General features: G+C 52.4%; 1 long non-coding RNA gene across 1 annotated transcript in view; it reads left to right on the top strand.

Annotated features, from left to right (window-relative positions):
- LOC140389388 (uncharacterized) overlaps positions 1-21,074 on the top strand; it is a 226,786-nt gene extending 205,712 nt beyond the window's left edge. Inside the window, exons 2-4 of the long non-coding RNA XR_011934367.1 lie at positions 11,151-11,248; positions 19,844-19,955; positions 20,884-21,074. This is a non-coding gene — a long non-coding RNA (uncharacterized lncRNA). The remainder of the gene's footprint in view (positions 1-11,150; positions 11,249-19,843; positions 19,956-20,883) is intronic.
- The last annotated feature ends 3,246 nt before the right edge of the window (positions 21,075-24,320 follow it).

Raw genomic sequence — 24,320 nt, 5'->3', positions numbered from 1 at the left:
AATGCAAATCTATATAAGTAAAAGCTGCCTTTTTGCAGGGGCATCAGCTTCAGAGAGACATTTTTCTCCGTCCTCCGAAAGAGGCAGCACAGAAGGGGTACTCTGGAAGTTGATCAAATGTGTATATGGATTAAATGATGCATCTAGAGTCTGGTATTTTTCGGTAAGGTCAGTTTTGTTAAAGTTAGGCTGTTGCCATTTGAAAGCAGATCTGGCAATGTTTTACTGACACTATAAAGGGATCCTTTCTGGCATCTTTATGATGCATGTTGATGATTTTTGTGTGGGGTGTGACTAGTGATTTCGAAGCTATTGTAATCTCTGTGTTGAGGAAAGAATTCAGGGTTGGAAGTCAGGCTTCCGGTGCATTTAAATATATTGGACTGGAAATTGGACAGACTGAGTTAGGGGCAACTTTACGTCAGCAATCTTATTTGGAAAGCATTAGCCCAATAGCAATTAGTCGTGGCCGGGTTTTCACAAAAAGATGCAGTGGTTTCAAAGATGAAAAAAGAGCAACTGCGAAGTTTAATTGGGCAACTGAATTGGTTAGGTAGACAGACTAGACCGGACGTCAGTTTTGATGTCTTAGAGTTGAGTACAAAAATGAATGATCCTAAAGAGGAAGATATAATAAGAGCAAATAAAGCGTTGTTCAAACTAAAAATGCAAGAGTGTGTTTTGAGGTTCCCGGTTTTAGGTGATCTTAGGCACTTGAAACTCATAGTTTATAGTGATGCGTCCTATACAAATTTATGTGATGGGGTTTCAAGTGCAGGAGGTTTTATCATTTTCCTTTTGGGGAATAATGGTAAATGTTGCCCTCTTGTGTGGGAAACAAAGAAAATAAGGAGAGTGGTCAAAAGCACTTTGGCTGCTGAGACATTAAGCCTTGTAGAGGCAGTGGATATGGCCTTTTATATATCTCAGATATTGACAGACATTTTGGGATTAGGGGATTTGGGTAACTTACCCATGAGTGTCATATTGACAATAAATCACTGTGACAAAAGTGTGAATGAGAAAAGGTTAAGGATAGACATCGCAAGTTTGAAGCAGATGTTGGACAGAGGAGAGATAGCAAAAATTAAATGGGTTGACAGTAGCTATCAATTGTCCGATTGTTTTACGAAAAGAGGGGCTAGTTCACAGAGACTTGTGGATATTGTTAATGAAGGGCGCCTGTGACTGTTTTTATTTATTTTTCCTCCCAAAAAAGAAAGGGAGAAATTGCGTGTGTGTTTTTGAGTTTCTTGTAATTTTGTTTCCACCAAATTATTTTTTGTCTCCAAGGAAGGGGAGACTGTTAAGGAATGGGTTAAGAGACATTCTAATTAGATGTCTCATTTATGTTAAGTATCCAATAATTGACACTGATATGTAAAGAGGCAACAGGTGGCTTTTTGAGCTTGTGATGTAGTGATGGTTTTGTACAGAGTGTGTTAAAGGAAAATAAAGGTGTTTGTGAAAAGGAGCAGAAATTTTGACTCGTTACACAACAGCAGCCAAAGGCTGCCGAGGCTGCACATCGCCCTTTTTGTACACTGAGGACCTCCACTCGCCAGAACTCCTCAGTGTAGTGAGAGATTGGGATGCTCCAAAGTGACCCCAACCCCCAAACACACAATGGGAGGCACCCCCCCCCAATAACACCCGCACAGGGCACCTCCAGCTCAATCACACCCGTGCAAAATATGCCAGCTCGGCACCTTGGCAGTGCTGACCTGTCAGTGCCCCTGACCATGCCACCCTGGCAGTGCCCCTGACCACTGGCAGTGCTGCTGACCTGTCAGTGCCCCTGACCACTGGCAGTGCCACCCGGGCTGTGCCCCTGACCACTGACAGTGCCACCCGGGCTGTGCCCCTGACCACTGGCAGTGCCACCCGGGCAGTGCCCCTGACCACTGGCAGTGCCATCCGGGCAGTGCCAGAGTGCCTGGGTGGCACCAGCCATATCAGGGTACCACCTTGCCCAAAGGAGGCCGAGGGGCCTCCGATTCCTTGGGAGACCCTCACAAGTGCCGTTCTATCTGGTCCCATTTTGTGCAGCCTAGTGCTGAATGATGCTCAAGGTCTCCAAGGCAAAGGGGATTGATCCCACTCCTTGGTACCTCGGGGATCTGCCCATTAAAGTGAGACTAGCTGTCTCGCTTTAATTTGCAGATTTGCTAAAAAGTGATTCCACTGTGTACCCGAACAGGCACTGGAATGTGGCGACTGGGGGCTTTTCACAGGAACCTCATTGCAGTGCTAATGTAAGCCTACTTCTGACCATAAAGATTATTATTATTAGTTCTTATGTTTACGTACAAACCTAGGAACATATAAATTAGGCCACTCGGCCCCTCGAGCCTGCTCCACCATTCAGCAAGATCATGGTTGATCAGATTGTGGTCTCAACACTTTCCTGCCACCACCGCATACCCCCCCCCCCCCCCCACCCCCATCCCCATCCCTCCATAGTCTTTGACTCCCTTGTTAAGAATCTATCTGACTTTGTCTTTAAAGCATTCATTGACCCTGCCTCCCGCTGCTGTCTGGGGAAGTGACTCCTCTATTCAAGGTAGAAGGGAGACGGAAAGGACCGTTCGCCCGTGCTTCTTTTTCATTCATTCGAGGGATGTGGACGTCACCGGCTGGGCCCAGCGTTTATTGCCCATCCCTAATTGCCCCTTGAGAAGATGGTGGTCAGCTGCTTTGAACTACTGCAACTCATGTGGTGTAGGTACATCCACTGCGCTGTTAGGGAGGGAGTTCCAGTCACGGTGAAGGAACGGCCGATACACATTTTCACGTCAGGGTGGTGGGTGGCTTGGAGGGGAACCTCCAGGTGGTGGGCTCCCCAGATAGCTGCTGCTCTTGACCTTCTCGATGGTAGTGGTCGTGGGTTTGAAAAGGGCTGCCAAAGGAACCTTGGTGAGTTCTTGCAGTGCATCTTGTAGATGGTACACACAGCGGCCATTGTGCGCAAGTGGTGGCGGGTTTGAATATTTCTGGACCGGGTGCCAATCAAGTGGGTTGCTTTGCTTTGTCCTGGATGGTGTTGAGCTTCTTGAGTGTTGTCGGAGCTGCACTCATCCAGGCAGTGGAGAGTATTCCATCACACTCCTGACTTGTGCCTTGTAGATGGTGGGCAGGCTTTGGGGAGTCAGGATTCCTCGCCTCTGGCCTGCTCTTCTAACCAGTGGTTAGTCCAGTTCAGTTTCTGGTCAATGGTAACCCTTCGGGTGTTGATCTGCTGGAGGGAAAATGCTGTCACTAAGGAGGTGACAGCGAAGGAGCATTTAGAGAATCTCAATGAAATCAGGCAGAGTCAACATGGTTTTGTGAAAAAGAAATAGTTTTTGATTCATTTGTTGCAGTTTTTTAAGGAAGTTACAATCAATGTAGATAAAGAGGCACTTGTGCGTGTGGGGTACTTAGGCTTCAGAAGGCATTTGAAAAGGCACATCAAAGATTATTATGTAAGATAAAAGCTCAAGGTATGAAATGAAATGAAAATCGCTTATTGTCACAAGTAGGCTTCAAATGTAGTTACTGTGAAAAGCCCCTAGTCGCCACATTCTGGCGCCTGTTCGGGGAGGCTGTTACGGGAATCGAACGTGCTGCTGGCCTCCCTTGGTCTGCTTTCAAAGCCAGCGATTTAGCCCTGTGCTAAACAGCCCCTATGGGAGGAAGGGTGACATATTGGCATGGATAGAGGATTGGTCAGCGAACAGGAAGCTGAGAGTAGGCATAAATGGGCCATTTTGGGGTCGGGGAGATGTGATGGGTAGAATCCCACAGGGATCAGTGTTGGGGTCTCGACTATTTACATACAAACATATGAACACGGATGAGGTGCAGGAGTCGGCCGCTCGGCCCCTCAAGCCTGCTCCGCCAGGAGCACGACTGACCTAATCCTGGTCTTCCAACTCCGCCTTCTCGACGACCCCAATAACCTTTGACTTCTTTGCTAAATCAAAAACCAATCTACCTCTGTCTTAACAATATGGGTTGACCGTGCCAGCCACCGCTCTCTGGGTGATCGATTCACCACCCTCTTGAGAGGAAATAATTTCCGTCGAAAATCCCTCTTACTGCGTCCCCTCGTGAACCTTCTCGAAACTGCTCCTGACTGACTTAAACCATTTCTTAAACAAGGAGACCAGAACTCCACACAGTACTCCACATGTGGTCTCACCCATGCCCTGTACAAGTGCAGCAAGACAACTCTACTTTTATATTCCATTCCCACCGCCAATAAACCAAAACATTCTATTTGCCTTCCTATTCGCTTGCTGTAACTAGATGGTAATGGTTTTCTGATTCCTGTACCAGGGCACGCAGATCCCTTTGTACCCCAGAGTTCTGCAATCCTTCTCCGTTTAAATAACAAGCTACTTTTCTAATCTTCCTGCCAAAGTGGGCAGGTTAACATTTTCCCCACACATGCTCCCTCTGCCATATATTTACCCACTTTGTTAAACTATCCATGTCGCTTTGAAGTGCTGCACTGTCAGAGGGTCAGTACTGAGAGAGTGCTGCACTGTCAGAGGGTCAATACTGAGGGAGTGCTGCACTGTCAGAGGGTCAGTACTGAGGGAGCGCTGCACTGTCAGAGGGTCAGTACTGAGGGAGTGCTGCACTGTCAGAGGGTCAGTACTGAGGGAGTGCTGCACTGTCAGCGGGTCAGTACTGAGGGAGTGCTGCACTGTCAGAGGGTCAGTACTGAGGGAGCGCTGCACTGTCAGAGTGTCAGGACTGAGGGAGTGCTGCACTGTCAGCGGGTCAGTACTGAGGGAGTGCTGCACTGTCAGAGAGTCAGGACTGAGGGAGTGCTGCACTGTCAGAGGGTCAGTATTGAGTTAGTGCTCTACTGTCAGAGGGTCAGTACTGAGGGAGTGCTGCACTGTCTGAGGGTTGGTACTGAGGGAGTGCTGCACTGTCAGAGGGTCAGTACTGAGAGAGCGCTACATTGTGAGAGGGTCAGTACTGAGAGAATGCTGCCCATCGGAGCATCAGTACTGAGGGAATAATGCACTGTTGGAGGGCTACCGAGGGAGCGCTGCACTGTCGGAGGGTCAGTTCTGCTGAAGCAGTGCTGCACTGTCAAGAGGGTCAGTACTGAGGGTGCTGCACTGTCAGAGGGTCAGTAATGAGGGAGTTCTTCACTCTCAGAAGGTCAGTACTGAGGGAGTGCTGCACTGTCAGAGGGACAGTACTGAGGGAGTGCTGCATTGTCGGAGGGTCAGTGCCGAGGGAGTGCTGCATTGTCGGAGGGTCAGTATTGAGGGAGTGCTGCACTGTCAGAGAGTCAGGACTGAGGGAGTGCTGCACTGTCAGAGGGTCGGTACTGAGGGAGTGCTGCACTGTCAGAGGGTCGGTACTGGGGGAGTGCTGCACTGTCGGAGAGTCAGTATTGAGGGAGTGCTGCACTGTCAGAGAGTCAGGACTGAGGGAGTGCTGCACTGTCAGGGGGTCAGTACTGAGGGAGTGCTGCACTGTCAGAGGATCAACACTGAGAAAGTGCTGCATTGTCGGAGGGTCAGTATTGAGGGAATGCTGCACTGTCAGAGGATCAGTACTGAGGGTGTGCTGCACTGTCAGAGAGTCAGGACTGAGGGAGTGCTGCACTGTCAGAGGGTCAATACTGAGGGAGTGCTGCACTGTCAGAGGGTCAGTACTGAGGGAGTGCTGCACTGTCAGAGGGTCAGTACTGAGGGAGCGCTGCACTGTCAGAGGGTCAGTACTGAGGGAGTGCTGCACTGTCAGAGGGTCAGTACTGAGGGAGTGCTGCACTGTCAGAGGGTCGATACTGAGGGAGTGCTGGATTGTCGGAGGGTCAGTACTGAGGGAGTGCTGCACTGTCAGCGGGCCAGTACTGAGGGAGCGCTGCACTGTCAGAGTGTCAGGACTGAGGGAGTGCTGCACTGTCAGCGGGTCAGTACTGAGGGAGTGCTGGATTGTCGGAGGGTCAGTACTGAGGGAGTGCTGCAATGTCAGAGGGTCAGTACTGAGGGAGCGCTGCACTGTCAGAGTGTCAGGACTGAGGGAGTGCTGCACTGTCAGCGGGTCAGTACTGAGGGAGTGCTGCACTGTCAGAGAGTCAGGACTGAGGGAGTGCTGCACTGTCAGAGGGTCAGTATTGAGTTAGTGCTCTACTGTCAGAGGGTCAGTACTGAGGGAGTGCTGAACTGTCAAAGGGTCAGTACTGAGGGAGTGCTGCACTGTCTGAGGGTTGGTACTGAGGGAGTGCTGCACTGTCAGAGGGTCAGTACTGAGAGAGCGCTACATTGTGAGAGGGTCAGTACTGAGAGAATGCTGCCCATCGGAGCATCAGTACTGAGGGAATAATGCACTGTCGGAGGGCTACCGAGGGAGCGCTGCACTGTCGGAGGGTCAGTTCTGCTGAAGCAGTGCTGCACTGTCAAGAGGGTCAGTACTGAGGGTGCTGCACTGTCAGAGGGTCAGTAATGAGGGAGTTCTTCACTCTCAGAAGGTCAGTACTGAGGGAGTGCTGCACTGTCAGAGGGACAGTACTGAGGGAGTGCTGCATTGTCGGAGGGTCAGTGACGAGGGAGTGCTGCATTGTCGGAGGGTCAGTATTGAGGGAGTGCTGCACTGTCAGAGAGTCAGGACTGAGGGAGTGCTGCACTGTCAGAGGGTCGGTACTGAGGGAGTGCTGCACTGTCAGAGGGTCGGTACTGGGGGAGTGCTGCACTGTCGGAGAGTCAGTATTGAGGGAGTGCTGCACTGTCAGAGGATCAACACTGAGAAAGTGCTGCATTGTCGGAGGGTCAGTATTGAGGGAGTGCTGCACTGTCAGAGGGTCAGTACTGAGGGAGTGCTGCACTGTCAGAGGGTCAGTACTGAGGGAGTGCTGCACTGTCAGAGGATCAACACTGAGAAAGTGCTGCATTGTCGGAGGGTCAGTATTGAGGGAGTGCTGCACTGTCAGAGGGTCAGTAATGAGGGAGTTCTTCACTCTCAGAAGGTCAGTACTGAGGGAGTGCTGCATTGTCGGAGGGTCAGTGCCGAGGGAGTGCTGCATTGTCGGAGGGTCAGTATTGAGGGAGTGCTGCACTGTCAGAGAGTCAGGACTGAGGGAGTGCTGCACTGTCAGAGCATCAGTACTGAGGGAGTGCTGCACTGTCAGAGGGTCGGTACTGAGGGAGTGCTGCACTGTCAGAGGGTCGGTACTGGGGGAGTGCTGCACTGTCGGAGGGTCAGTAATGAGGGAGTGCTGCACTGTCAGAGGATCAACACTGAGAAAGTGCTGCATTGTCGGAGGGTCAGTATTGAGGGAATGCTGCACTGTCAGAGGATCAGTACTGAGGGTGTGCTGCACTGTCAGAGAGTCAGGACTGAGGGAGTGCTGCACTGTCAGCGGGTCAGTACTGAGGGAGTGCTCTACTGTCAGCGGGTCAGTACTGAGGGAGTGCTGCCCTGTCAGAGGGTCAGTACTGAGGGAGTGCTGCACTGTCAGAGGGTCAGTACTGAGAGAGCGCTACATTGTGAGAGGGTCAGTACTGAGAGAACGCTGCCCATCGGAGGATCAGTACTGAGGGAATAATGCACTGTCGGAGGGCCAGTACCGAGGGAGCTCTGCACTGTCGGAGGGTCAGTTCTGCTGAAGCAGTGCTGCACTGTCAAGAGGGTCAGTACTGAGGATGCTGCACTGTCAGAGGGTCAGTAATGAGGGAGTTCTTCACTCTCAGAAGGTCAGTACTGAGGGAGTGCTGCACTGTCAGAGGGACAGTACTGAGGGAGTGCTGCATTGTCGGAGGGTCAGTGCCGAGGGAGTGCTGCATTGTCGGAGGGTCAGTATTGAGGGAGTGCTGCACTGTCAGAGAGTCAGGACTGAGGGAGTGCTGCACTGTCAGAGGATCAGTACTGAGGGAGTGCTGCACTGTCAGAGGGTCTGTACTGAGGGAGTGCTGCACTGTCAGAGGGTCGGTACTGGGGGAGTGCTGCACTGTCAGAGGGTCAGTATTGAGGGAGTGCTGCATTGTCGGAGGGTCAGTATTGAGGGAATGCTGCACTGTCAGAGGATCAGTACTGAGGGTGTGCTGCACTGTCAGAGGGTCAGTACTGAGGTAGTGCTGTACAGTCAGAGAGTCAGGACTGAGGGAGTGCTGCACTGTCAGAGGGTCAGTACTGAGGGAGTGCTGCACTGTCAGAGGGTCAGTACTGAGGGAGTGCTGCACTGTCAGAGGGTCAGTACTGAGGGAGTGCTGCACTGTCAGAGGGTCAGTACTGAGGGAGTGCTGCACTGTCAGAGGGTCAGTACTGAGAGAGCGCTACATTGTGAGAGGGTCAGTACTGAGAGAACGCTGCCCATCGGAGGATCAGTACTGAGGGAATAATGCACTGTCGGAGGGCCAGTACCGAGGGAGCGCTGCACTGTCGGAGGGTCAGTTCTGCTGAAGCAGTGCTGCACTGTCAGAGGGTCAGTAATGAGGGAGTTCTTCACTCTCAGAAGTTCAGTACCGAGGGAGCGCTGTACTGTCAGAGGGTCAGTTCTGCTGCAGCAGTGCTGCACTGTCAGAGGGTCAGTAATGAGGGAGTTCTTCACTCTCAGAAGGTCAGTACTGAGGGAGTGCTGCACTGTCAGAGGGTCAGTACTGAGGGAGTGCTGCAGTGTCAGAGGGTCAGTACTGAGGGAGTGCTGCACTGTCAGAGGGTCAGTACTGAGGGAGTGCTGCACTGTCAGAGGGTCAGTACTGAGGGAGTGCTGCACTGTCAGAGGGTCAGTACTGAGGGAGCGCTGCACTGTCAGAGTGTCAGTACTGAGGGAGTGCTGCACTGTTAGAGGGTCAGTACTGAGGGAGCGCTGCACTCTCAAAGGGTCAGTACTGAGGGAGTGCTGCACTCTCAGAGGGTCAGTACTGAGGGAGTGCTGCACTGTCAGAGGGTCAGTACTGAGGGAGTGCTGCACTGTCAGAGGGTCAGTACTGAGGGAGTGCTGCATTGTCAGAGGGTCAGTACTGAGGGAACGGCTACACTGTCAGAGGGTCAGCACTGAGGGAGTGCTGCACTGTCAGAGGGTCAGCACTGAGGGAGTGCTGCACAGTTGTAGGTGCCGTCATTCAGATGAGCACCTACATCGAACAGGCCGCATTGCCTGGTAGATGGATGCGAAAGATTCTGCGGCACTATATTTTCAGGATGAGCGCGAGAGCTGGGCGGTTGGGATCTCTGTATCGTTCTCATTTAGTTTTTGTCATTGCGGCCCCTTCGCCTTGGTGTTTATGGCGATAGAGACCCCCTCAGTCAAAATCACACAAAACAAACTGTCTGGTCATTATTGCCTCGATCTTGTGGGAGTTTGTCTGGGGCAGATTGACTGTCCCTTTTCCGAAGCTACAATAGTGCGGCTGGTTTAGCTCAGTGGGCTAGACAGCTGGTTTGTGATGCACAACAAGGCCAACAGTACAGGTCCAATTTCTGTATCGGCAGAGGTTATTGATGAAGGCCCTGTCTTCTCAACCTTGCCCCTTTCCTGAGGTGTGGGGATCCTCGGGGCAGCAGTCAGCTCTCCCCCTCAACGGGGAAAGCAGCCTGTGGTCATCTGGGACTTCTATCTCAACAGTGACTACACTTCAGAAAGAAATGAGACGGTCTGCCCCCTGCAGGGCAGTCTGTGCCGGTGCTGCTCCCTCCTACATTTTGGTAATCGATTGGCAGGAACGAACACTGTTGAAACCAGTCAAGACTTGTGCAGCGTTCCCGATATTGATCCAATGTTTGTTTCGCAATTCCGATCGGTGCTATGCGCCGGGCCGGCTGCAGGTTAACCTTTTGCTCCGCCTCGCGAACCTGGCACGGAGCGGGGGTGGCGGGGGGGGAGAATTGAATTGAATCTGGGGCCAGTTCTTAGTTGTTAGTTTGGTTCCTAGCTTCCCCCACCCCTCCCCCCCTCCCTCCACTGGCTGAAAGATAGAGTGGGATCCTGCTGTGCACAAGGACAGAGGAAATTGAGCCGGAATAGGCCATTCGGCCCCTCGAGCCTTCTCCACCATTCAATGAACAGGCGGCGGAATGTGGCGACTAGGGGCTTTTCACAGTAACTTCACTTGAAGCCTACTTGTGACAAGAATTTTCATTTTCGCTTTCAATGTGGACTGATCCTCTGTCACAACACCGCGCTCTCCCCATACTCCCCTAGCACCTTTAGAGTCTAGAAATCTGTCGATTTCCTTCTTAAGTCTATTCAGTGACTTGTCCTCCACAGCCTGCTGTGGTCGAGGATTCCGCAGGTTCACCACCCTCTGAGTGAAGCTCCTCCTCATCTCGGTCCTGAATGACCCACCCCGTATCCTGAGACTGTGACCCCGGGTTCTAGACCCCCCCCTCCCCTCCCCCCAGCCACAGGAAACAACATTCCTGCACCCACTCTGTCCACCCCCATCAGAGTTTTATATGTTTCAATGAGATCCCCTCTCGTTCTTCTAAATTCCAGTGAATACAGTCCCCGTCGACCCAATCCCTCCTTGTACGACAATCCTGCGATCCCAGGAATCAGGCTGGTGAACCTTCCTCCCATTTCCCTGCCCTCTCCCCACATCCCTCAATGCTCCGGGAGGGCAGAAACTCTGCCTGCCGCACCGGCCTCGTACCTATTCGACAGTGAAGCATCCACAACCCTCTGGGGTAGAGAATCCCAAAGTTCCACAACCGTCTGGGTGGAGTGATTTGTCCTCCTCTCGCCCGAAGCCATGAGCCCCCTGACCCCGAGCGTGTGACACTGGCTAGAATCTTCCGTTCTTGGACTCCCGGTTTGATGGCGGGTACAGACTCCGGAGTAATTCCTCTTTGGGCGGACGGGGGAGGAGTGGCGCGGGGGGGGGGGGGGTGCGAGCAGGAAGCCACCGTCCTTGGCGCCGCCTCATGGGGCCTAAGGCCTGGCCGCCATATTTAAAAGGAATCCCGGGCAGCCATTCAGTCGCTGTAAAGCCAGGAGCTCCGGGTTCTGCCGGGACCAGGATTAGAACCTCATGCCTTCGACCCTCAATCAGTTGCAGGACACCTTGCTTGCTAACCACCTACTGAGTGGGGTGGGGGGGGGGGGGGGGGATGTGGGACTTAGCAGCCGCGGTTGTCATGCATGTCGCTGAATTACTCATGCAGACAATGAGCTGACTATTAATCCTTCTCTCGGTCTGCAGGACAAGAACCTCCACAAGAGGGAGCAGGAGAGCGTCACCCGAGGAGGCTGAAGTAGTGAATACCAGCCGCAAAGTGTGGAAGCCGTCCAGCTCGCCAGGTGCACTTATACCCGGTGATAAATGTGAACGGTTTAATTTTCCCGCTGGCTGGGGGACTAAATTCGGGTGAGGTGGCCCCCCCCCCGATGAGCATGTATGACAGGTCAATGCACGGAAAGGGTCTCCACATTGTTCGTCAGGAAGTCTGCCTGCGTTGATAGTCCCGAGAACAACATTCCAAAAGCTCATCCCACAATCTGGGAGCCGATTCTCTGGCCTCCTGCTCAGTTAAGCTCTCTTCCCCACCCCCACCCCCCCTCCATGCTTCCCACTGCTGGCAGTGACCAGAGGAAACTACGTCCAAGCGTCCACCCTATCAAAGTCCCTTCTGAATTTTGTGCGGGTTTCACTGACACCGCCTCTCGTCCTTCTAAACTCCCAGAGGATATGAACCCCATTTACTCAGCCTCACCTCATTGGACAACCCCCTCATTCCAGACACCAATTTAATGAACCTTCACTGTGCCGTCTGCAATGCAAGTGTGTCCTTTCTGAAATTTGGAGACCAGAACTGTGCAGTACTCCAGATGTGGTCCTCCCCAAAATCCTGGTCCCCCCCCCAAAATCCTGTACAGCTGTATGACTTCTTTATGGCTGCACTCCAATCCCCTCTCAGTGAAGGCCAATGTGCCGTTTGCCTTCCCAATTGCTTGCTGCACCCGTACGCTTACTTCCTGCGTTCCTTGCACCAGCGCACCCAAGTCTCTTTGAACATCAACATGTACAAGTTTCACACCTTTAAAAAATATATATTCTGCTTCTCTTCTTACAACCAAAGTGAATAACTTCACTCTTCCCTATAGCATACTCCATCTGCCATCTTGTAGCCCATTCGCTTAACCTGTCTCTGTCTCTTTGCAGTGTCCTCCCCGCAGCTTACCTTCCCGCCTAGCTTGGCATCATCGGCAAACATTGATACATTGCTCTCGTCTCTTCGCCTAAGTCATGAATATAGATTGCAAATGGCTGAGGCCCCAGCACTGATCATCGTGGCACTCCACTCTTCACTGTTCTGCCAACTTGAAAAAGCCCCTTTTATGCCCACTCTCTGTTTTCTATCCATTATCCAATCCTCTATCCATGCCAAAACATCACCCCCAACTCCATGAGCCGTTATCAAACCTTTGTGTAGCACCTTATCAAATGCCTTTTGGAAATCCAGGGACACTACATCTACTAGTTCCCCTTTATCTATTCTACCAGATGCTTCCTCGAAAAACTCTTCAGTCTATCAAACAGGATTCATCTTCAGTCAACGACTTTGTTCTAATCATACTGTACTTGTCCAGAGCATTGCTCAGACTTCCCAACTACTGACATCAGGCTAACTGGCCTGTCGTTCCCTGTTTCCTCTCTCCCTCCATCTTCAAAAGCAGTGTAACATTTTCCAACTTCCAATCAAATGGTACCACTCCCGAACCTAAGGAATTTAGGAAAATCATAGCCAGCGTCTCCACTATCTCTGCAGCGATCTCTTTTAGAATCCTACCGTGTGGGCCATCAGATCCTGGGGATTCGGTGGATTTTAGTCCCTTGGGTTTCTCCAGTACTTTTTCTCAGCTAACATTCATTTCCTTAATTTCCTCACATTTTCGTGCCCCTAGGTCACTGCCTATCCCTGGTATAGAACTGGTGGCTGGGATTCTCCCGCCATTGGCGGGACGGCCCGACACCGGCGCCAAATCCGGCGCGAACCACTCCGCGCTTCCGGGGGCTAGGCCGGCGGCGAAGGGCCACCGTGGGCCGGCGTGAGTTGGCGCATGCGGTTGGTGCGTTAGGTTTGGTGCTCGGCCCGCGCCATATTGTTCGGTGGGACCGGTGCAGGTCGTTAGCCATGCACATGTGTAGCCCGGGGCCCGCCCATTCTCCGGGTCTATTTGACGCGGCCCAGGGGCGCTCCACGCAGCGCTGGTGCCAGCTCCTCATCCACCGGTACTGGAATCGGTGAGGAGTTTGCACCGATTTGCCCGTGGTGGAACCCCCACAGATTCTCCGTTCGAGCCGGCACTTAGCCGCAGAAACGGAGAATCCCGCCCGTTATATTTGTCCACTGTCTCCACCTCATGCCCCGTGATAATGTCTCCTGTCTCTGCTCTTAAGGGACCCAGGACCAATGTTTACTTTCACTACTCTCCTTTCAACAAAAAAAGTTTCCAATTAAGGGGCAATTTAGCGAGGCCAATCCACCTACCCTGCACATCTTTGGGTTGTGGAAGGAAACCATTTTGGTGGCTCTTCGCTGGTTTCTAAAACATTCTCAATCCTCAGACTTGCAGCTGATTTTGTTCAACAGCTTAAGCCTCTTCTTTTAATCTAATACTATCCTTGACTTCCTGAGTGAGCCATGGATAGGGTTTTTTGCTGAGTTTTTGTTTTACAATGAAATGCATTTCTGTTGCACATTTTGAATTGTTTCTTTGAATAGTCCCCATTATTTATTTACCTCCATACCTTTTAGTCTATTTACCCAAGTAGCTTTAGCCAGTTCTCCCCCATACCTGTATAATTGGCTTTGTTTAAGTGGAAGATTCTTGTTTGTGATTGAAGTATGTCGCTTTCAACCTTAATTTGGAACCCAGTGGTATTATGATCACTATTTCCTCGTGGATCTTTTATCTTGACATTGCTAATTAGAATCATAGAATTTACAGTGCAGAAAGGCCATTCAGCCCATAGCGTCTGCACCGGCCCTTACAAAGAGCACCCTACTAAAGCCCACGTATCTCCCCTATCCCAGTAACTCCCACTTAACATTTTTCGGGGGACTCTAAGGGCAATTTAGCATGTCCAATCCACCTAACCAGCACATCTTTAGACTGTGGGAGGAAACCGGAGCACCCGGAGGAAACCCACGCAGACATGGGGAGAACGTGCAGACTCCGCACAGATAGTGACCCAGCGGGGAATCGAACCTGGGACCCTGGAGCTGTGAAGCAACTGTGCTAACCACTATGCTACCGTGCTGCCCTAAATTCACTCTGCATCATTACACAATACTAGATCTAAGATAGCTTTATCCCTAGTGGGACCCACAATGTATTGCTCCAAGAAACGGTGACTAAAGCATTCTACAAACCCATCTCCGGGACCCTTCTTGCCAATTTGATTACCCCAGTCTACGTGAAGATTAAAGCCTCCCACCATTCTGACATTGCCTTTGTAGCAGGTTCCAAAAATGTTTTGTTTAAAGCTCTGCCCAATGGTATAACTACTGCTTGGGGGTTGGGGGGGGGGGTGGGTTGCGGTTGTTGGCTATAAACTATTCCCTTTATCCCAAGAGTTTTCCGACTCTTGCTATTCCCAGTTTCCGCCTATACTGATCCAACTTCATGATCTTCAAAGCCCAGAGAAGACCATAAGACACAGAAGCAGAATTAGGCCACTCGGCCCATCGCGTCTGCTCCGCCATTCAATCACGGCTGATATTTTTCTCATCCCCATTCTCCTGCCTTCTCCCCATAACCCCTGATCCCCTTATTAATCAAGAACCTATCTCTGTCTGAAAGACACTGTGATTTGGCCTCCACAGCCTTCTGCGGCAAAGAGTTCCACACATTCACCACCCTCTGGCTGAAGAAATTCCTCCTCATCTCTGTTTTGAAGGATCGTCCCTTTAGTCTGAGATGGTGTCCTCTGCTTCTAGTTACTAGTTGGCAGATCATTTCTCATTAATGTCCTTATGCCACCCTTTACTGTCAGGACTTCGCCATCTCTTTCATCATTCTGTCTGTCTTTCTGAAATATTGTGTATTCTGAAATATTTATTTCCCAACCTTGATCACCATGTCTCCATCATGGCAATTAGACCAAAATAATTTACCTCTATTTGAGCCACTAGTTAATCTATCTTATTGCATTTGCATTAGGTTAAAGAAACTTTAATTTCATTTCTTGACTTCTATCCCCTGTCATTGCCTTTATTCTTCTTCACTGATATATACGTTTTGTTAAACTCTCTGTTCCTTGCTGACCCACTCTACTTGGCAGTACCCACAATGCTTTACTATTCTGGCACCTCAACCTTTCACTTTGGGTTTCTAGACCTCCTTTCACTACCCCCCCTATTAGTTTAAATCCCTGCCCACAGAAGTCGTCCTACGAATTAGCACGGTAGCATAGTGGTCAGCACAATTGCTTCACAGCTCCAGGGTCCCAGTTTCGATTCCCATCTTGGGTCACTGTCTGTGCGGAGTCTGCACGTTCTCCCCATGTTTGCGTGGGTTTCCTCCGGGTGCTCCGGTTTCCTCCCACAGTCCAAAGATGTGCAGGTTAGGTGGATTGGTCATGCTAAAATTGCCCTTAGTGTCCAAAATTGCCCTGAGTGTTGGGTCGGGTTATTGGGTTATGGGGATAGGGTGGAGGTGTTGACCTAGGGTAGGGTGCTCTTTCCAAGAGCCGGTACAGACTCGATGGGCTGAATGGCCTCTTTCTGCACTGTAAATTCTATGAAATATCTATGAAATGAATCGCTCACTCTCCCCCGAGTACTGATGCCAATGCCCATGAATTGAATCCCCTGCTTCCCACACCACTCTTTGAGCCACGCCATTAACCCTCTAATATAAAACTCCACCAGATCTTGTGGCATTTCTCTTCTCGCCGAGTGGAGAGAGGAACAGGAGGAGGCCCTTCAGCCCATGCCAGCGCCATTCAATGAGATCCTGGGCTGATCTGTAACCAGACTCCATCGCCAGCCTTCGAACCATTAATTTTGTTTAAAAATTCATTTACGGGATGTGGGCGTTGCTGGTCAGGCCGGCATTTATTCCCCAGCCCTAGTTGCCCTTCAGAAGGTGGTGGTGAGTTGCCTTCTTGAACGCTGCAGTCCTTGAGGTGTAGGTATACCCACTGTGCTGTTAGGGAGGGAGTTGCAGGGTTTTGCCCCAGCGACAGAGAAGGAACGACGATATATTTCCAAGTTGGGGTGGTGGGTGAATTGGAGGGGAACCTCCAGGTGGTGGGGTTCCCAGGTATCTGCTGCTCTTGTCCTTCTAGATGGTCGTGGGTTTGGAAGGTGCTGTCGAAGGAACCTTAGTGAGTTACTGCAGTGCATCTTGTAGATGGTACACACGGCTGCCACTGTTCGCCAGTGGTGGAGGGTTTGAATGTTTGTGGAAGGGGGATTAATCAAGTGGGCTGCTTTGTCCTGGATGGTGTTGGACCTCTTGAGTGTTGTTGGAGCTGCACTCATCCAGGCAAGTGGAGAGTATTCCATTACACTCCTGACTTGTGCATTGCAGATGGCGGACAGGCTTTGGGAGCCGGAAGGTGAGTTACTCGCCGTATTCCTAGCATTAGACCTGCCCAGGTAGCTACAGAATTAATGTGACTAGTCCAGTTCAGTTTCTGATTAATGGTAACCCCCAGGATGTTGATTGTTGGCGATTCAGCGAATATAATGATGTTATATTGTAGGAGATGGTCATTGCCTGACACTTGCGTGAATGTAACTTGCCACTTGTCAGCCCAAGCCTGGATACTGTCCGGGTCTTTCTGCATTTGGACACTGATTGCTTTATTCTCTGAGGAGTGGCGAATGGTGCTGAACATTGTGCATTCATCCGCAAACAGCCCCACTTCGGACCTTATGATGGAAGGCAGCTCATTGATGAAGCAGCTGAAGCTGGCTGGGCCTGGGACACTGCCCTGAGGAACTCCTGCAATGATGTCCTGAAGTATATCCCTTAATACCTTTGGAGAACGGAAATCTTATCGATCACAGATTTAAAATGAATAATCGATCAATCATTTGGCAAAGGAAGTTCCAAAATTCTAATCCCCCTTTCTGTATAGACACGTTTCCTAATTTCACTCCGTCTCTGGCTCCAATGTTTAGGCCATGCCTCCTCGTCCTTGACTGAACAACCAACAGAAGTAGTTTCTCTCTCTGCACTCGATCTCGATTTCACTTAATATCAGGGAATCCTCAATAAAATCAGCCCTTGATCATCTAAATTTAAGGGAATTAGCCTCGTGTCAGACCCTCTTCAATTCCTCTTTGTAATTTAATCGTTCTGCTAACTCGACATTGCGCTCCCTCCAAGGACAGCAATGTTCAGCACCACTCCTCAGATAATGAAGCAGTCTGTGTCCAAATACAGAAAGACCTGGACAATATCCAGGCTTGGGCTGATAAACAGGAAGTTACATTCGCGCCACACAAGTGTCAAGCAATGACCATCTCCTACAAGACAGAATCAAATCATCGCCCCATGACATTACCATCACTGAATCCCCCACTATCAATATCCTGGGGGTTACCATTGATCAGAAACTGAACTAGACTAGCCACGTTAATTCCGTGGCTACCTGGGCTGGTCAAAGGCTAAGAATACTATGGCGACAAACTCTGCTCCTGGCTCCCAATGCCTGTCAACCATGTACAAGGCACAAATCATGAGTGGAATTGAATACTCTCCACTAGCCTGGATGAGTGCAGCTGGAACAACATCAAGAAGCCCCGACACCATCCAGGACGAAGCAACCCACTTGCCTGCTCCCCATTCCACAATAATTCACTCTCTCCACCCTCCGACACACAGTGGCAGCCGTGCGCACCATCTACAAGATGCACTGCAGGAACTCGGCGATGTTCCTTAGACAGCACCTTCCAAACCCACGACCACAAGCATCGAGAAAGACAAGAGCATCAGGCACCTGGCAACATCACCACATGGGAGTTCCCCTCAAAGCCACTCACCATCCTGACTTAGAAATATATCGGTCGTTCCTTCACGGCCGTTGGGTCAAAATCCGGGAACGCCCTCCCTAACAGCACAGTGGGTGTACCTACACCACATGGACTGCACCAGCTGAAGAAGGCAGCTCACCACCGCCTTCGCTAGGGCAATTGGGGATGGACAATAAATGCTGGCCTAACCAGTGGAGCCCACGACCTGTAAATTATTTAAAAAAAAAAAAAAAAATCTTTTCCTAAGGTGTAGTGTCCAGTATCCTCCTCCTTCTCCAGGTAACCAGGCCCTAAGAGGGTTTTGGCGACCAGGAACTTCCACTGAAGTGGCAAAAAATTGAGATGGGGTGGGTTGGCTGGACTGATCGAGACAGAGGGCTGGATTTTACACCTGCGAATTGAGGCGGTAATCTGGGGAGTGACAAGTCCGGGTCGGTGATATGACATCATCACGCTGGCCTCCCGAATGACAGAAGACAAGTGGACGCCAAACTTGAAATGAAATGAAATCAGAGGCCGAGTCATAAGAACATAAGAACTAGGAGCAAGATGTAGGCCATCTGGCCCCTCGAGCCTGCTCCACCATTCAGTGACGTCATGGCTGATCTTTTGTGGACTCAGCTCCACTTTCCGGCCCGAACACCATAACCCTTAATCCCTTTATTCTTCAAAAAAACTATCTATCTTTATCTTAAAAACATCTAATGAAGGAGCCTCCACTGCTTCAACTGGGCAAGGAATTCCATAGATTCACAATCCTTTGGGTGAAGAAGTTCCTCCTAAACTCAGTCCTAAATCTACTTCCCCTTATTTTGAGGCTCTGCCCCCTAGTTCTGCTTTCACCCGCCAATGGAAACAACCTCACCGCATCTATCCTATCGATTCCCTTCATAATTTTATATGTTTCTATAAGATCCCCCCTCATCCTTCTAAATTCCAACGAATACAGTCCCAGTCTACTCAACCTCTCCTCGTAATCCAACCCCTTCAGCTCTGGACGGGGTCCTTGAACATTTTCAAGGCTGAGATCGATAGGTTTTTAATCAGTGGGGGAATTGAGGGTGGGGGGGGGGAGGAGGCAGGAAAGTGGGTTTAGTGAGTGTTAGATTAGCTCTGATCCTATTAAATGGCGGAGCAGGCTCGAAAGGCTGAATGCCGCTGCATTTTCCGGGTGTTGCCGTGAAAATGCTGTTGGGAGTGCCTGACGGTAACTGGAAGAAGGGGGAGGTGGGCACAGGTGTGGAAGGAAGGGAGTGGGTCCATGGCTGCAATGTAGCGATACGTCGTGATGGATGATAAATAGAGAGAGAGCGATTTTGAGAGGTTATGTAATCTGCAGCCATCACCGACTCCCCGCTCATGTCGCTTAGCGACCTAATGACCGTCACATTGACGTCCTGGTTGGGTGTGGAGACTCTCCTGTGTTTGAACCTCTAATTAGTCGCTAGTTGGTCACGGGACACTTGACTGGCTGAGCTGAGAGGAGAGGGGTGGTGGGGAGCCCTCTCTCCATTATGCCTTTCTCTGCTCCCCCCCCCCCCCTCTTTCCCCATCCCCCATGAGAAAATGTAAAGATCCAGCCAGGGAAGTGAGGCTACTGATTTGTGGATTAGGGCGAGTTTGGCGAGGTGTCGGAGGGTGAGTTGCTGGGCTTCAGCGAGGGAGTTTGGGGTTGTGGAATGGGATTCCGCTCTGGTTGAAGGGGAAGCCCGTCGACACCTCTCCGTCCAGCTTTCTGCCCGGGATTGATGGGGATAGGTTGGGGGAGGGAGGGAGGCCCTCAAGGACAGTACGAGCTGGTGTTTTCCCACGGACAGTTACTGTGTTGATCTGACACTTTTTCTCCCCCCCCCCCCCCCCCCCCCCCCCCCCCCCCCCGCTCTTGTTTCTCTTGTTTTTGCAGGTTCACCCTCCTCCCTTCCCTCTCTCCCTCTCGAGGATGGAGACCTGGATCCTGCTTTTCGCCGTGCTGATCCCACCCGGCCTGGTCTCGGCCTCCTGGAATGGCACTATAGGTAACAGGCCGCAGGCCTCCCCAGTTCCGCTGGCTCCCATCCCCACCGAGAGTAAATAATTCAGGGGATGCCTCAAAACGAGGGGGGGGTTGAGATGGGGAAAGGATTGGACAGGGCGGGGCTGGGGCGAGAACCGTTGTCTCTGGCCGAGGGAAATGCAGAATTAGAGTAGAACCGGGTCATTCGGAGGCCATGCCTGGAAGATGTGGAAATCTAGAATCCCTCCCTCCAAAACTCTGTCGAGGGTCAAGTGGAAATATCCAGAGGAGATCGATAAATCTTTCTGCAGGAAAACATTTTTTTTTTTCAAAGCTTCTTTTCTTTTCTTCTTGTGCCCAGCATTTGTTGGCCCCGTCCCTAACTGTCCTTCAACTCGAGCAGTTTGCTCGGCCATTTCAGAGCGGCATTTAATAGTCAACCACATTGCTGTGGATCTGGAGTCACATGTTGGCCAGACCGGGTAAGGACGGCAGATTTCCTCCCCGAAAGAGGACATTAGTGAACTGGATGTGTTTTTTTTTTAATGACAATCATGGTTATCGTTAGACTTTCAATAAAGTTCAATTCAAATTTCACCATCTACCACCGATACGAGTGGAAGCCGGGTCCCCGGAGCGTGGCCCTGGGTCACTGGTCCAGCCACAATACCACCGCAACATTGACTTCCCGAGTATATTAACGGAGTTGAGCTCCAGAAGAGCCATGATTTATTTGACAACAGGACTCGAATGGGCTGAATGGCCTCCTCCAGTTAGCTGCCGCGTTCGAAGGGGGGTGGGGGAGGGGAATGGTGGACAGATGGTGGAGGGCACACGGGAGGAGCTTGTGCTTGGGCGAGGTGCTTCAGTTCCTTCCGAGGGCGGGAGTACGCCACCCTCCAGCTCCAGGGGTGACAGTCCCTGTGGGGTTTGTTTTTGTATTTTTCCAGGATGCCGGAAGATCAGGCCTCCACCGGACGGTGGGATCCGCTACCCAGGGCTGACCCAGGAGCAGATCTACTCCATCGAGATTCTGCCCGTGGCCTACGAGATTGAGTTTGTCTGCAGAGTCAATCGCGAGCTGGAGGGCCCGAGAGTCCGCAAGTGTCTGGGCAACGGCATGTGGACCGATATGGACAAGCGCAGCCGCTGCCGTGAGTGATGAAGGGGCAAGTGGGTCAGAGAATCTCCTTTCCCCCTCTGGGACTGGGTGGGGCAGTGGTCAGACACTGTCCTTTCCCCCTCTGGTCTGGGTGGGACAGTGGGTCAGACACTGTCCTTTCCCCCTCTGGACTGGGTGGGACAGTGGGTCAGACACTGTCCATTCCCCCTCTGGGACTGAGCGGACAGTGGGTCAGACACTGTCCTTTCCCCCTCTGGGACTGAGCGGGACAGTGGGTCAGACACTGTCCTTTCCCCCTCTGGGACTGGGTGGAACAGTGGGTCAGACACTGTCTTTTCCCCCTCTGGCACCGGGTGGGACAGTGGGTCAGACACTGTCCTTTCCCCCTCTGGGACTGGGTCGGACAGTGGGTCAGACACTGTCCTTTCCCCCCTCTGGGACCCGGGTGGGACAGTGGGTCAGACACTCTCCTTTCCCCCTCTGGGACTGGGTTGGGACAGCGGGTCAGGCACTGTCTTTACCCCCCTCTGGGACTGGGTGGGACAGTGGGTCAGACACTTGTCCTTTCCCCCTCTGGGACTGGATGGACAGTGGGTCAGACACTGTCGTTTTCCCCTCTGGGATTGGGTGGGACAGTGGGTCAGACACTGTCCTTTCCCCCTCTGGGACTGGGTGGGGCAGTGGGTCAGACACTGTCCTTTCCCCCTCTGGGGACTGTGTTGCACAGTGGGTCAGACACTGTCCTTTCCCCCCTCTGGGACTGGGTGGACAGTGGGCCAGACACTGTCCTTTCCCCCTCTGGGACTGGGTGGGACAGTGGGTCAGGCACTGTCCTTTCCCCCTCTGGGACTGGGTGGACAGTGGGTCAGACACTGTCCTTTCCCCCTCTGGGACTGGGTGGGACAGTGGGTCAGACACTGTCCTTTCCCCCTCTGGGACTGGGTGGGATAGTGGGTCAGACACTGTCCTTTCCCCCTCTGGGACTGGGTGGGGCAGTGGGTCAGACACTGTCCTTTCCCTCTCTGGGACTGGGTGGGACAGTGGGTCAGACACTGTCCTTTCCCTCTCTGGGACTGGGTGGGACAGTGGGTCAGACACTGTCCTTTCCCCCTCTGGGACGGGGTGGGACAGTGGGTCAGACACTGTCCTTTCCCCCTCTGGGACTGGGTGGGGCAGTGGGGTCAGACACTGTCCTTTCCCCCTCTGGGACTGGGCGGGACAGTGGGTCAGACACTGTCCTTTCCCCCTCTGGGACTGGGTGGGACAGTGGGTCAGACACTGTCCTTTCCCCCTCTGTGGCTGGGTGGGGACAGTGGGTTAGACACTGTCCTTTCCCCCTCTGGGACTGGGTGGACAGTGGGTCAGACACTGTCCCTTTCCTCCTCTGGGACTGGGTGGGACAGTGGGTCAGACACTGTCCTTTTCCCCTCTGGGACTGGGTGGGACAGTGTGGTCAGACACTGTCTATCCCCCTTTGGGACTGGGTGGGGACAGTGGGGTCAGACACTGTCCTTTTCCCCTCTGGGATTGGTGGATAGTGGGTCAGACACTGTCCTTTCCCCCTCTGGGATTGGATGGACAGCGGGTCAGACACTGTCCTTTCCCTCTCTGGGACTGGGTGGGACAGTGGGTCAGACACTGTCCTTTCCCTCTCTGGGACTGGGTGGGACAGTGGGTCAGACACTGTCCTTTCCCCCTCTGGGACTGGGTGGGACCAGTGGGTCAGACACTGTCCTTTCCCCCTCTGGGACTGGGTGGGGCAGTGGGTCAGACACTGTCCTTTCCCCCTCTGGGACTGTGTTGCACAGTGGGTCAGACACTGTCCTTTCCCCCTCTGGGACTGGGTGGACAGTGGGCCAGACACTGTCCTTTCCCCCTCTGGGACTGGGTGGGACAGTGGGTCAGGCACTGTCCTTTCCCCCTCTGGGACTGGGTGGACAGTGGGTCAGACACTGTCCTTTCCCCCTCTGGGACTGGGTGGGACAGTGGGTCAGACACTGTCCTTTCCCCCTCTGGGACTGGGTGGGATAGTGGGTCAGACACTGTCCTTTCCCCCTCTGGGACTGGGTGGGGCAGTGGGTCAGACACTGTCCTTTCCCTCTCTGGGACTGGGTGGGACAGTGGGTCAGACACTGTCCTTTCCCTCTCTGGGACTGGGTGGGACAGTGGGTCAGACACTGTCTTTTCCCCCTCTGGGACTGGGTGGGACAGTGGGTCAGACACTGTCCTTTCCCCCTCTGGGACTGGGTGGGACAGTGGGTCAGGCACTGTCCTTTCCCCCTCTGGGACTGGGTGGGACAGTGGGTAAGACACTGTCCTCTTTCCCCCTCTGGGACGGGGTGGGACAGTGGGTCAGACACTGTCCTTTCCCCCTCTGGGACTGGGTGGGGCAGTGGGTCAGACACTGTCCTTTCCCCCTCTGGGACTGGGCGGGACAGTGGGTCAGACACTGTCCTTTCCCCTCTGGGACTGGGTGGGACAGTGGGTCAGACACTGTCCTTTCCCCCTCTGTGGCTGGGTGGGACAGTGGGTTAGACACTGTCCTTTCCCCCTCTGGGACTGGGTGGACAGTGGGTCAGACACTGTCCTTTCCTCCTCTGGGACTGGGTGGGACAGTGGGTCAGACACTGTCCTTTTCCCCTCTGGGACTGGGTGGGACAGTGGGTCAGACACTGTCTATCCCCCTTTGGGACTGGGTGGGACAGTGGGTCAGACACTGTCCTTTTCCCCTCTGGGATTGGGTGGATAGTGGGTCAGACACTGTCCTTTCCCCCTCTGGGATTGGATGGGACAGCGGGTCAGACACTGTCCTTTCCCTCTCTGGGACTGGGTGGGACAGTGGGTCAGACACTGTCCTTTCCCCTCTCTGGGACTGGGTGGGACAGTGGGTCAGACACTGTCCTTTCCCTCTCTGGGACATGAGGTGGGACAGTGGGTCAGACACTGTCCCTTTCCCCCCTCTGGGACTGGGTGGGACAGTGGTCAGACACTGTCCTTTCCCTCTCTGGGACTGGGTGGGACAGTGGGTCAGACACTGTCCTTTCCCCTCTCTGGGACTGGGCAGGACAGTGGGTCAGACACTGTCCTTTCCCCCTCTGGGACTGGTGGGACATTGGGTCAGACACTGTCCTTTCCCCCTCTGGAACTGGGCGGGACAGTGGGTCAGACACTGTCCTTTCCCCCTCTGGGACTGGGTGGACAGTGGGTCAGACACTGTCCTTTCCCCCTCTGGACTGGGTGGGACAGTGGGTCAGACACTGTCCT

The sequence above is a fragment of the Scyliorhinus torazame genome, chromosome 14 (assembly GCF_047496885.1).
Source record: "Scyliorhinus torazame isolate Kashiwa2021f chromosome 14, sScyTor2.1, whole genome shotgun sequence".
Lineage (NCBI taxonomy): Eukaryota > Metazoa > Chordata > Chondrichthyes > Carcharhiniformes > Scyliorhinidae > Scyliorhinus > Scyliorhinus torazame.
This window is presented reverse-complemented; position numbering and strand designations above follow the sequence as displayed.